Below are 12,266 nucleotides of genomic sequence, written 5' to 3'. Positions count from 1 at the left end.
TGTAAATAAATATAAAGACAATGATGTGTAAAAAGACGACAAATTAGTAAACGGGTTTAATACTTAATAATTATGTTTATTTCAATGTATTGTGTAAGTCTTAAAAAGAGTGAGACATTATAATATACAGTACAATATATTTTTAATTGAAAGAAACTCTTTTTGGACTTTTGATTTTCATGTTCATGTTCATCACTGTAGCTGGAGAAAGGTGAAGGCTAGCTATGCTAGTGGTTTGGAGTGAGTGCAGAGCTGCTGGTAGGTCTGATTATGGCTCTCTGTGTAAGCATCGGCGTTTTAAATGATCTGGGATGCTACAGGAAGCCAGTGCAGGGAGTACTGGGTGGAATGGGGTGATGTAGGAACTACACACATCTGTCTGAATCAGTTCTATAGCGCATGCACATGGTTAGAGCTACCAGTAGTCCTCAAGGTCTCAGGATGATGAGGGACTGCACAAGCTGAGTGACCTCTGCAGAGAGCAAAAAGGAAAATCCTCTAAGCCTGAGTCAGGCTATGCTGAATGCACACTACATGATTGTAACCCCGATTTTCCTGTCACGGATGCGGCAGAATTTTCAAGCATGAGCAATTTCATGATAAGGCACATTGTGAAAACAGCCAGTCAGAATCCTAAAGGAAAGGATTGTTAAGGGAAACAAATGTTTCTGTACTGTTTTCAATCAAGATTTCAGGTCACGCACAGCGCAAAAACAAAAAGTTAATTTCCACCATGTATGAGAAAATGTTAACCTATTTATCATATTTTCGAAATGAATATAATTTAAAATCGTGCCCTTTTTTTGCGTTAATTGTGAATCGTTTTTCACAAACGTCTCACAGCTATGAGTCATATTTCTAAATTGCAACTTTTTGTCTTACATTTACTTTGGTACATTTCATGCTTTCATTTCCAATATTTGAGCCACAGTTCCTTCAAGTCCTCAGCTCAGGGCAAAGAATTCCAACATTTTTGCCTTATTCCATTTTACAATGTTAAACAACGCAAAGACTCCACCTTGTCACATGACAGACGGGTCTCCTGTTTAATTTCGGGAGAAAGTGGGATTTAGGGATCAAGCACACTTTGTCTGGATCTCTTCAGCTGAAAGATTGAGTAGTTTGTGAGCTTCATCTGTGATCATTCGCGTAGCGTGCGAGCCACTGTGTCCACGGATCAACAGAACACTACGGAAAAACCAAGCAACCCAAACGCTTCTGTTTGTTTTGTTTCTTAAGGACCGAGTGTGTTGGCATTAAATCCTGACTGATTACAGCTTTGGGGCTCATACGAAAACGCTTTTGCGCACTCGCGATTGTTACATTTCCCACTCGCCTTTATTGCTAAGTCAAACACGTTTACAGAGCATTGTGCTTGTTAATTGTGTCCCCGTATTCCTCCTGACTTGTCTGTTTTGACTGCACGTCCGATCGTGTTTCGAAGCTGTTTAATTGGCCTCGTACTCCCACCTCGCCAAGTTGCCTTTATTAGTCCTGGCATTTGTAATTGCATGCTTAGTGGTAATTATAACCCACGTCAACAATTTGCAGGCTTTAATAGGACGCCCGCTGAGCATGCGCACGTTAAGCCGTTGGCCGATCGCGGCCTCCTTGTGTGTTATTGGGTAATACTGTCACAGCAGGAAAAGAGGGGTCTCGGGCTACTGATGATTTTGGGCTCTTTTTTCATTTGCTCCTTCGCAGGGTGATGGCAGTGCTGCTTTTCAAAGCATTAGTATCTTGGTAACAAGCCATAATAACTGAGATGCTCAAGAAAGAGGGAGAGAGAGATGACTGGTTGGAGCTCAGCGAGCAACAATGAGCAAAAAGAAAGAAAGAGAAAAAGAGCAGAAAGAAAGGAGAGACTCATCCAAGGGGGATGATGGAGGAAAATTGCCTTTGCTGAAATGTAACTCTATGCACATGTGCAATTTTGGTGGGCACCGACCTTTAACTCTTTAACTCCCACAAGCTCGTGCCTACATAATATATTCCTCCGATCGGCTACTGGATAATCCACTATATGGACAAAGTATTGGGACGCCTCACTTTTTTTTTTTTTACCACAGATTTGGAGGCGCACACCTCTATAGGATTTCTTAGTTATTATTCTTTTCACTTGAACCTGTTCCACAAAGACAATGCCCTTGTGCGCAAAGCCAGATCCACGAAGATATGCTTTACACGAGTTGGAATGAAGGATCTTGACTTTACTAACACTCGTTTGGCTGACTGAAGCTCCACAAATCTCCACAAACACACTCCGTAATCCAGTGGAGCATCTTCCCAGAAGAGTGGATCTTATATACCGGCTGACGAGGAGTAATCGTGGAATGGGATGTTACAATCACGTGTCAACTTTTGTTCCGTGTTTGTTTAAGGTGAAAAGTCGAATAGCAGTCGTGGACGTCACAATGAGGTTGACTCTGATTTTACATTCATCCTAATGCTAATCTAAGTGCATGATAATAGGTTAGGTGTTTATTTGAATAGCAGTAAAGCAGGTGTTTACAGCTGTTAAACATGATGTCTGCCATTAGGGAGCTGTTGGCTAAACTCATGCAGGTTGGATCTAATACGCATCTTGGGATGTCTGAGATACAGCCTACAGATGGCTGATTTGGACATAATTTTACTTTAGGTTGTGAATCAATGATCTTTTTTTTTTTTTTTTTTTTTTTTGCCATGCATTCCTTGTATAATTTGGAGCTAATGTAGACTAAATTAGATTGTTTTTTCAATGATCATCCTATTTTTGTATAGTTATGTAGTAATATTTAAATTCAAAATGGGCACAAGACATTTTGTACTGCTATAAAAATGTAACTTTTATATGCCTCCTGCACAAATGCTATCCAGGTGCCAGTTCTTTTTTTTTTTTTTTTTTTTTTTTTTTTTAAGCTCAACCTAAAGCAATCTCTGTTATTGCGCCATAGATTCTCAGTTGCAAAGCTGTCAGTTTAACAGGTAACTTTGCCAGTGTTTACTGCATCTGCGGGGGCATGGAGGACTACATTACCTCAAGCAAGGCGCTTTTCTTTCCTTGAATATAAATGTGAATTAACACACAGTGACATTGTCACTAAAAAGGCATTGGACATAAAACTTGCTTGTGGGAATCTCAAGGCTGTAATTTGCTTTATTTATTTAATTATCAAAAAGAGAATGTGTGTGCGGGGGGCAAGGTGTCTGGTTGTAATTGTTCTTTTGATAAATGATCATATAAAATTGTATTATACTGTATAGGAGCATAGTGTTCATGCAGTTTGTTAGGCCATAGAGCCTCTTTTATATTCTTTTCTGGCCACAAGCTTCAGAAAGCTTCTTTTTTTATATGTGTATCAACACACTGTAAAGAAATTAGCCTTCTTTGCAAGATACTTACGTTTGGCAATTTTTGCTTTTTGAAACCTACCAGACTTTCAAGCAAATACAGAGGTCTGATTTACCAGACAGAAACCAATGTGACTCCATTAGTTCAATTCAAATAGTATAACATATGGTATATCTAAGGTTTAAATGTTAACTACATAAGGAATAAAGCAATAATTGTTAATCCAAAGTGTATTTTTATTATTTGGTTCTTTCATAAAGCAGAGCATCCTGAAGTGGTTAATTTATTGCTGAACAAAACGTTGTACTTTTTATCCATTTATAGTTACATTTGATAGAATGCTAATTTGTTACTACAGAAACGATACAAGTAACGTATTAGAACATTTGCTTTTAATATAAACTCCTGATATGCACTTGCGTTTGTGCACCTGCTACTATAGTCAGAGCTGTGGTTATAGAAAAGGAATCAACACAGTGTGATCAATCATCTTCGGAAATTCAAACCTGACATTGACATCATGGCCGTCCGCAGCTTACTTTTCCTGTCCGCATTTTATACATTTCTAAAAGTTCCTTTGGACCCTGCACTTTTTGTTAACTTTTTTCTGCTACATATATACATAGAGTGATGACAGTTTCTTGGTGTTCACATCAGGCAGGACTTGTCATACCCCCTGTCACTTTAACACCCCAGTGAATGAAGGCCTTGTCAGCGTATTTACCACCTCAGACACTTAAGAGACTTTAAACCGCCCTCTTAGGTGCTAAAAAGCTTCTTTACTTGTACCATCAAGAGTATTCTGACGGGAGTTTGGGAACATCATCAAGCAGGATAGACGTGCTCTCCAGAGCGCGATCAGCTGAGTGCACCATCCGTACTGAACTCCCTGACCTGCAGTCTATCTCTAGCAAGCAGTGCTGCCAGATAGTAAAGGACCCCAGGCAGGGGAACAATGGACTTTTCTCTCTGTTGTATTCAGAGAAGAGCTTTCGCTCTCTAAAGGCCAACACAAAGAGAATGAGCAGGAGCTTCTAACCGCAAGCCTATTGGGTTCTCGACTAAGACACCACCTAGAACTAGACCCTGGATTTGTTTGTGAAACACCCACACCCTTTATATTCCAGTTAATATATCTTTAATACCAAGTATTTATTGTATTATGTTAACCATTAAGTGCAGCATCTACAGCACTGTTTTGTACATATCTGCACTTTATTCCTCACATAGTTCATAGAACTTATCTATCTTTTACAGCCTTTATATTTTTGCTCCTTTCTCTACTTCACTGCTAGTAAATTCTGTTTTCTCTGAATTCTGTTTGTCACCAGACCGCCATAAAAAACGTTTCACCAACGTTTCATTTTAAATTTATATATTTTTTCGGACAGAAATAGGTCCTTTTATGGGATCTAAATTCACCTAGAGGTTAAAAGTTTGGGCTTAATAGTAGTCTTGCACTTCAGCAGCCAAGTGTGAAATGTACTTTGTACTATTCACTGTGTCCCAGAAGTAATATTGCAGTGAACATGCTGCACATTTCAAAAAGAAGAAACATCATAAATAAAAAAATTAAAAAATCATATTTTTCATTTCGTATAACGCTAAAACAAAGAATTGATCTGCGTTGTTGAAATAATTTCAGTTCCCTCTTTAGAAATAGATCATATAAAAAAAAAAATGGAGCCATGTAACAAATACACAATACATTCTAAATAAGAATAGGCAATATACAGTATATTTGCACAACATAGCAGGAGAAAACTATAAACCGACAATTCTAAATATAAAATAGACCCCGTGGGATGGATTCCGCCGCTGTCGTTGCTGACAGTTTTCGAATTTTATGGTCTTAACTACAGTGTTAAGTTCCAGCTCAGAAGGTTCTACCTGATACCTCCAAACACTCATCAGCTAATTACCAGAAGCTGGAACTAAAGGGGGAAAAACGCAAATCTGTGCAAAACTGTGAATCTCGATTTGACACTCGTGGTGTAGAAGATGCATGTGTCTAAGTGAAGATATTATGAAAGCGAGGACATCGTGAGACGCTCCTGATTTTCCTGTGGATCAGCGCTCCTGTGATGCATTACCTGTCCATAACCCCTAACCACATTGAAAACACGACCACATAACGGAGAGATACTTGCCAGAAAAATTCAGAACACCCTTTTCCCTGGAGTCTCTCCTGAAATCGATTTTGCTTGTCATTTTTTCTTCTCCTTCTTCTTCTGTTTCGAGTTCGTTATTTAGAATAGGAAGGGTGGAAGGAAATAAAAAATTTATAGCCTGAGAACCGAACAACCCAGTCATTTCCATCTTTCATTCCGTTACAGAAGGTTTTTTTTTTTAAAGAAAATAATCCCATGGCACAGCAACACTAACCACTAAAAATATCATTTCATCATATTTCATGTTTTGTGTACTCCTCGATGGATTGCCAGATGTATTTTCTCCGTTGCTGGTCGGCATCAAGGTTGCTGCATGCTCTCTGTTTTAAAAAACGCTTGAACTTTTTTTGTTAAGGTCAGCTCTTCTGTGCTGATACGCCAGGTTTCGCGATCAAGCAAGGATATGGGAGATTGAACCCTAGGCTGATTAAAACCTTATTTCATGTTGCTTGTCAACAGATTGCGAACTTATAACTTGTATAAATCATTCTATTTTTTGGGGGGGAATTTCAACATTTCCAGGTACACACCCAATTTGGTTTGGTTACAAAGCATTGTTATAATTCAACATCATGGTAATGGGAGAGTATGACACTATGTCTGCAATATCCAAATGTTTGGTTCAAAGGATCCCTCTTTATGTGATAGTTTATTATACTTTATTAAACAATGCTGAAGTATCTTCTTTTTCTTTTGGCTGCTCCCTTTAAGGTTCGCCACAGCGGATCATCCGTCTCCATACTACTCTGTTCTCTACATCTGCCTCTTTCAAAACAACTCCCTGCATGTCACCCACATCCATAAACCTCCTCCATGGCCTTCTTCCTTTCCTCCTTCCTGGTGGCTCCATCCTCAGATATACCCCATGTCCCTCCTCTGCACGTATCCAAACCATCTCAACTGGTCCTCTTTCACTTTGTCCCCAAAACGTCCTACATGCGCTGTCCCTCTAATAAACTCATTTCAAATCCTGTCCATCGTCATCACTTCCAACAGAAACCTCAACATCTTCAGCTCTGCTACCTCCAGCTCCACCTCCTGCCTTTTTCTCAATGCCACTGTCTCTAAACCATTTTAGGTCTCACCAATAAACTTTCCCTTTTATTCTTGCAGATACTCTTCTATCACAAATCACTCCTGCTATCACTTTTTTCCACCCACTCCACCCTGCCTGCACTCTTTTCTTCACTTCTCTAAATAAATAAGTATCTCTACTGTAATATTACTCCACTGTATGATGTTATGTTCTTTCCCAAACTGTTACCACAAAGTTGGAGACACACAATTGTATAGAACGTCTTGAGAAGCATTACATCTTTTTTTCCACTTGACCTAGTGCAGGGGTCGGCAACCCGCGGCTCCGGAGCCGCATGCGGCTCTTTCATCCCTCTTCTGCGGCTCCCTGTGGCTTTGGAAAATAAATAATGAGTATTTAATTAAAATGTATTTTATTTTAGTTTGTTAGTTTTTAAAATGTAATTCTAAATTGGAAGATTTTGGTGATCTTGTAAAATCTAAATAAAACGTGTTAAAGTTTTTTGTCGCTCTTCATATGCGTCACAACCGCTAATGTGCGACACCCACCGGCACGCGACTTCTTAAACTTTGGTTGACGGCACACAGAAGAGGACGGCATTTTTGGTTTGCTGCCGGTGGATAATTTATGTTCGGCGTTCTTTTCATAAATACAAGAAGGACTCAAATAGACATTGAGTATTTTACTTGAAAGTAACCTTCAACCCAATGTCTTTTTTTAAGGAGTTCAACATTTTTTTGTTGCATGCAGAAATGTAATTTCATTCTCTCTGCAGTTCATTGATTTCATTAATGCAACACATTATGGTTTGATTATACATAGCATAAAGGCAAAAAAAAAAAAAGTTACATGTAGTGTTATTTCAATTTAAATGTCAAAAGGGTTTTGTGGCTCCCAGTGTTTTCTTTTCTGTGGGAAACAGGTCCAAATGGCTCTTTGTGTGGTGAAGGTTGCCGACCCCTGACCTAGGGGATCCTAACCTGCTCCAGCATGAAAGTGCCCCTGTGCACAAAGCCAGCTCCATGATATAGAGCTCTGACCTCAAACCTACTGAACATCTATGGGATGAACTGGAACACTGACTGCACTCCAGGCCTCCTCATTTTACCAACTTCAATACCTGAATAATATATATATAATTATTATTATTATTATTATTATTATTATTATTATTATTATTATTAAACTTGAAAACATACACAACAATGTCAGGGGTATAGAAAAAAGAAACTAGAGTTAGCGTAGTGTCACTGTGGCTACTCACTATGTAACGGAAATAAGATTTTTTTTGCGCATGCATGAAAACGATGAAGATTCATAATGCTAGCATCAGATTCATTAGCGTGTCTAGCTTCAAGAATTTCTCCTAAAAGGAGAAAAACCTGACAATACCACATATCAAAGGAGTGAATGAAGAATGATGGATGGAAGGAATGAAGACATTTAACAAGTATGCTGAAATAAGTAGATCATATATTTGGAAAATTAAATATTAATTGGAAAACACACACACACACACACACACACACACACACACACACACACACGCTTACATACACATCTGTATTCCCCAAATGGGGTCCACCAAATGTAAACTATTTAAATTCCATTTTTCTATTTCTCTTAATTTGACTTAATTTGTGCCAATTGAATTAATTACTAAATTGAATAAATATATAAAAATTGTTGCATTCATTTGATAATTTATTTTATAAAATATTATTTTATATATGATTTAATTAAGCAGATATCTTATTTAAAATTGTTTTTAAAATGAACATAAACTGTTCAAATGGTTATGTTAAACTGCGTTAATAAAAAAAAACATTTATTACAAATCTGTCTAAATCTGTGTTAGTGAGCACTTCTCCCTTGCTGAGAGAATCAATCCACCTCACAGGTGTGGTATATCAAGATGCTGATTAGACAGCACGATTATTGCACAGGTGTGCTTTAGACTGGCCACAATAAAAGGCCACTCTAAAATGTGCAGTTTTATCACACAGCACAATGCCACAGATGTCGCAAGTTTTGAAGGAGCGTGCTATTGGCATGACGACTGCAGGAATGTCCACCAGAGCCGTTGCCCGTGAATTGAATGTTCATTTCTCTATCATAAGCCGTCTCTGAAGGCGTTTCAGAGAATTTAGCAGTACATCCAAGCGGCCTCACAACCGCAGACCAGGTGTAACCACACCAGCCCAGGACCTCCACATTCAGCATTTTCACCTCCAAGATTGTCTGAGACCAGCCACCTGGACAGCTGCTGCAACAATCGGTTTGCACAACCAAAGAATTTCTTCTCAAACTGTCAGAAACCGTTTCAGAGAAGCTGATCTGCATGCTCGCAGATATCCAGCATCTTCACACAGCCATTGAAGAGGAGTGGACCAACATTCCACAGGCCGCAGTCAACAACCTGATCAACGGAGGAGATGTGTTGCACTGCGTGAGGCAAATGGTTTTCAGACCCCACAATAAAGTAAAACTGCACATTTTATAGTGGACTTTCATTGCACACCTGTGCAATAATCATGCGTTCTAATCAGCATCTTTAAATGCCACACCTGTAGGGTGGATGGATTATCTCGGCAGAGGAGAAGTGCTCACTAACACAGATTTAGACAGATTTGTGAACAATATTTGAGAGAAATAGGCCTTTTGTGTACATAGAAAAAGTCTTCGATCTTTGAGTTGAGCTCATGAAAAACGGGGGCAAAAACAAAAGTGTTGTGTGTATAGGTTCATAACCATGTCCCTCTGAATTCACATGCCACCATAATATGTGCAGACTGAAAACATGTGGGATGGATCATAGTCTCTTTGGTCTGTAAAAATAAATGGTCTGTAAAAATGCTGCTTATTTTTAAAATCCAGGTCATACAGTTCTTGTCGTTTATTAGCAAACACCTGAAAAGGAAGAAAAAAAAAAACAGCCGTCCACCATTTTGTTCACCTCAGCTCGCTAGGATTTTCTCGTTAGCAGTGTTAGCACCTCTGTACTTAAGACCTATCATCTATCATGAGCCCCTTTTTTTCCAAAGAGGATGCTGTTTTTTTTTTATCAAGAAGCACCTTTTATCCATAAAACATCTCTCTTTTTCGTATTGTACTGTACTAATGGAAAAAAAAAATCTTTTGCTGCTGTTTTCCTTCATCTTATCACTATATGCACAGGTTTAGAACCACTTGAAAATAGCTCACTTCTGGTCGATTAAATGGATTTTGTTAGATACTTATCAAACCCTGGTCATTTTGAATATTCTCTGTTAAAAGAAAAATCCTACTCGTGAGGTAGGAGAGCACTTGATGAGCCAAGGTGTGTGTAATTGCACATTCTATTCATATTCTGAAACCATTCTTCTCTTTTAATTGCTCACGATGTCACTATTCAAACTGCGGATTATCATTAGCTTTATTCTGTCAGTGAGGGAAGGTGACGGAAAGAAGGGAATTATTATTTTTTTTTACTTTTTAACCATTATGGAATGGTTGTGGTAAAATGGGATATCTAGTAAAGAGACTGTCCAATCAGAACAGAGTAAAATCACAAATGACAAAAGAAAGTCCGTCACTAATCCGGTACGTGTTTAATTTATGGTAATCTGTACGAAGCGGCGTTTAGGAACCGGGTTACATTTAAGAACTGATGCAATAACATACTATTGAGAATCTACAGTATATGTACATATATGCTATCTTAACTATTTAACTAAATATTTTCTGATTTGATCAGCAAAATTTTAGGGTTGAGGTTAGAGCTCTAAAGCAGGCCACTCAAGATCTTCCACTCCAACACATGTAAAGCAAATCTTTATGGAGCTGCTTTGGGCACAGGGGCATATCATGCTGGAACAGATTTGGATCTCATAGTTCAAATGAAGGGAAAACATACAGTTGTGCCCCAACTTTTTGGGAACATTTTGGGTAAGAACCACATAGGGCTTGACATTTTTGGGTGTCCCAGTACTTTTGTCCAAATAGTCTACCTGTTTTGAAACTAGAACTACTGATTACTATTTTAAGAACTAACTCTTTGGAAAAGCGGAGAAACCTCTTCCTGCATGCCTGGATTTTTATTCCCAGCATTTACACAGCAAATATGAAACACTATAAGCACTTATAAAGTCTGGTATAAAAATTGCTGAGCACACCTTTAAATTGTTTTTGTAGGCTCGGATGCGGCGCTTGCAAGTAGTTTGGGATTAAAACATCTGGCAAATAATAAACATCAAAGTTTATATAGAGGAAGAAGAAGCCTTTTTATGTCATAGATGAAATGTTTTCTTTGCATCTCCCAGCCAGTGAGTCAGAAGCTGGAGTCTGATCCGAGAACAGATCAAGACTTGCTTAAGGGCCCAACAGTGTTTGCTTGATAGAAACATCAAGCCCTTACTGATACATAAAGGATAAATGATCTACCTTCGTATAATGTATCAGCGTGTAATGAGATTTCTATCGGGCTTTTATTGTAATGGGAATTTGATGATGGTAAAAACTTTGTGTTTGCGTGTTTGTATAGAAAATAATTTTGCTGTGAATGTGTAATCGGCAAGACTTGTCTCATTATCGCTTTGTCAATGCTCCAAATATGGTGAGACAGGACAAGTGAAAGTGTGTGTGTGTGTGTGTGTGTGTGTGTGTGTGTGTGTGTGTGTGTGATGAGAGGAACACCCTGAAGCAAACAGAACTGTTGGCTCTGAGGCCCATCAGATGTGCAAGCTGGCGTCTCTGTAAATATCATTAGACCGTGTGTGTGTGTGTGTGTGTGTGTGTGTGTGTGTGTGTGTGTCTGAACCCCACTTCAGGCCGCCGGAGTGACTCGTTAGTATGTGGCTAGCGGATCAGCCCTTGCGCTTGGGCTCGTTTTCGTTCCACGAAAGAGCGCGCTATCGGATGACGCTTCTCTTTTCTCCTATAATGCAAAGAGGAGGTGAGATCCAATATCTTGGCTTTATGTAGCATTGCTGCTGTTAAAAATAACAGCACCATCCATGATAGGCTGTATAAATCCCCCGCTTGGAAAAAAAGAGAAAAAGAAAAGGTAATTGCTTCTACATGACTTGAGCTGACATCCTAGACTTTTTTAGTATTTTTTTTTTATTTTTTAGAAATGAATGAATATCAAGGTGCCCCTGCATGTCTGCTCAACAGTTCAGCATGCTGACATACTTCCCTCTAAAAGGTTTCGCTTGTACCAGTGCAGGACGTGAAATTGCTTCAATCTCGTACCTACTCTTGCAGGATAGTTATCACTGAGGGAAAACGGAGGACTAGGAAGCGCTCCAGACTGCCGTTTAGTAACAATTATAGCTAAAGTCTGTATGTTAAATGCACACTCTTGCTGGGTTTAGTGCAGACAGCAATTCTCCCCAGTAGCCCTGTTAGGAATAAAATAGGGCCTTGTGTTTCAAGGGAGTTTGTTCGAGGACATGAAAACACACGCTTGGTCGAGTGAACACTAAAAGAAAAGACTCAACAAATTCCAGGCTCGAAGCTTCTTTACATTGCAAGCAGTCACTACATGGACAAAGGTATTGGGACATCTGACTTTTCCAGCCATATATGGATCTTCATCAAACTCTTCCTACAAAGTTGAAGGCACAAACTTTTTTTTTGCCATGAAATTTTCTCTTCACCTTGAAACCCAAACCTGTTCAAGCATGACAATGCCCCTGTGCAAAGTAAAGATGGTTTGCCTGGGTTGGAGTGAAAGATCTTGAGT

General features: G+C 38.9%; 1 protein-coding gene across 4 annotated transcripts in view; it reads left to right on the top strand.

Moving 5' to 3' along the window:
• The window catches only part of fhit (fragile histidine triad diadenosine triphosphatase), a 247,998-nt gene that overhangs the window by 20,561 nt on the left and 215,171 nt on the right, over positions 1-12,266 (top strand). The window lies entirely within an intron of this gene.

Source organism: Silurus aristotelis, assembly GCF_946808225.1.
Source record: "Silurus aristotelis genome assembly, chromosome: 28".
In the NCBI taxonomy this organism is placed as follows: domain Eukaryota; kingdom Metazoa; phylum Chordata; class Actinopteri; order Siluriformes; family Siluridae; genus Silurus; species Silurus aristotelis.
The sequence above is the reverse complement of the archived record's forward strand: the minus strand, read 5'-3'. Positions and strand labels throughout refer to the sequence as shown.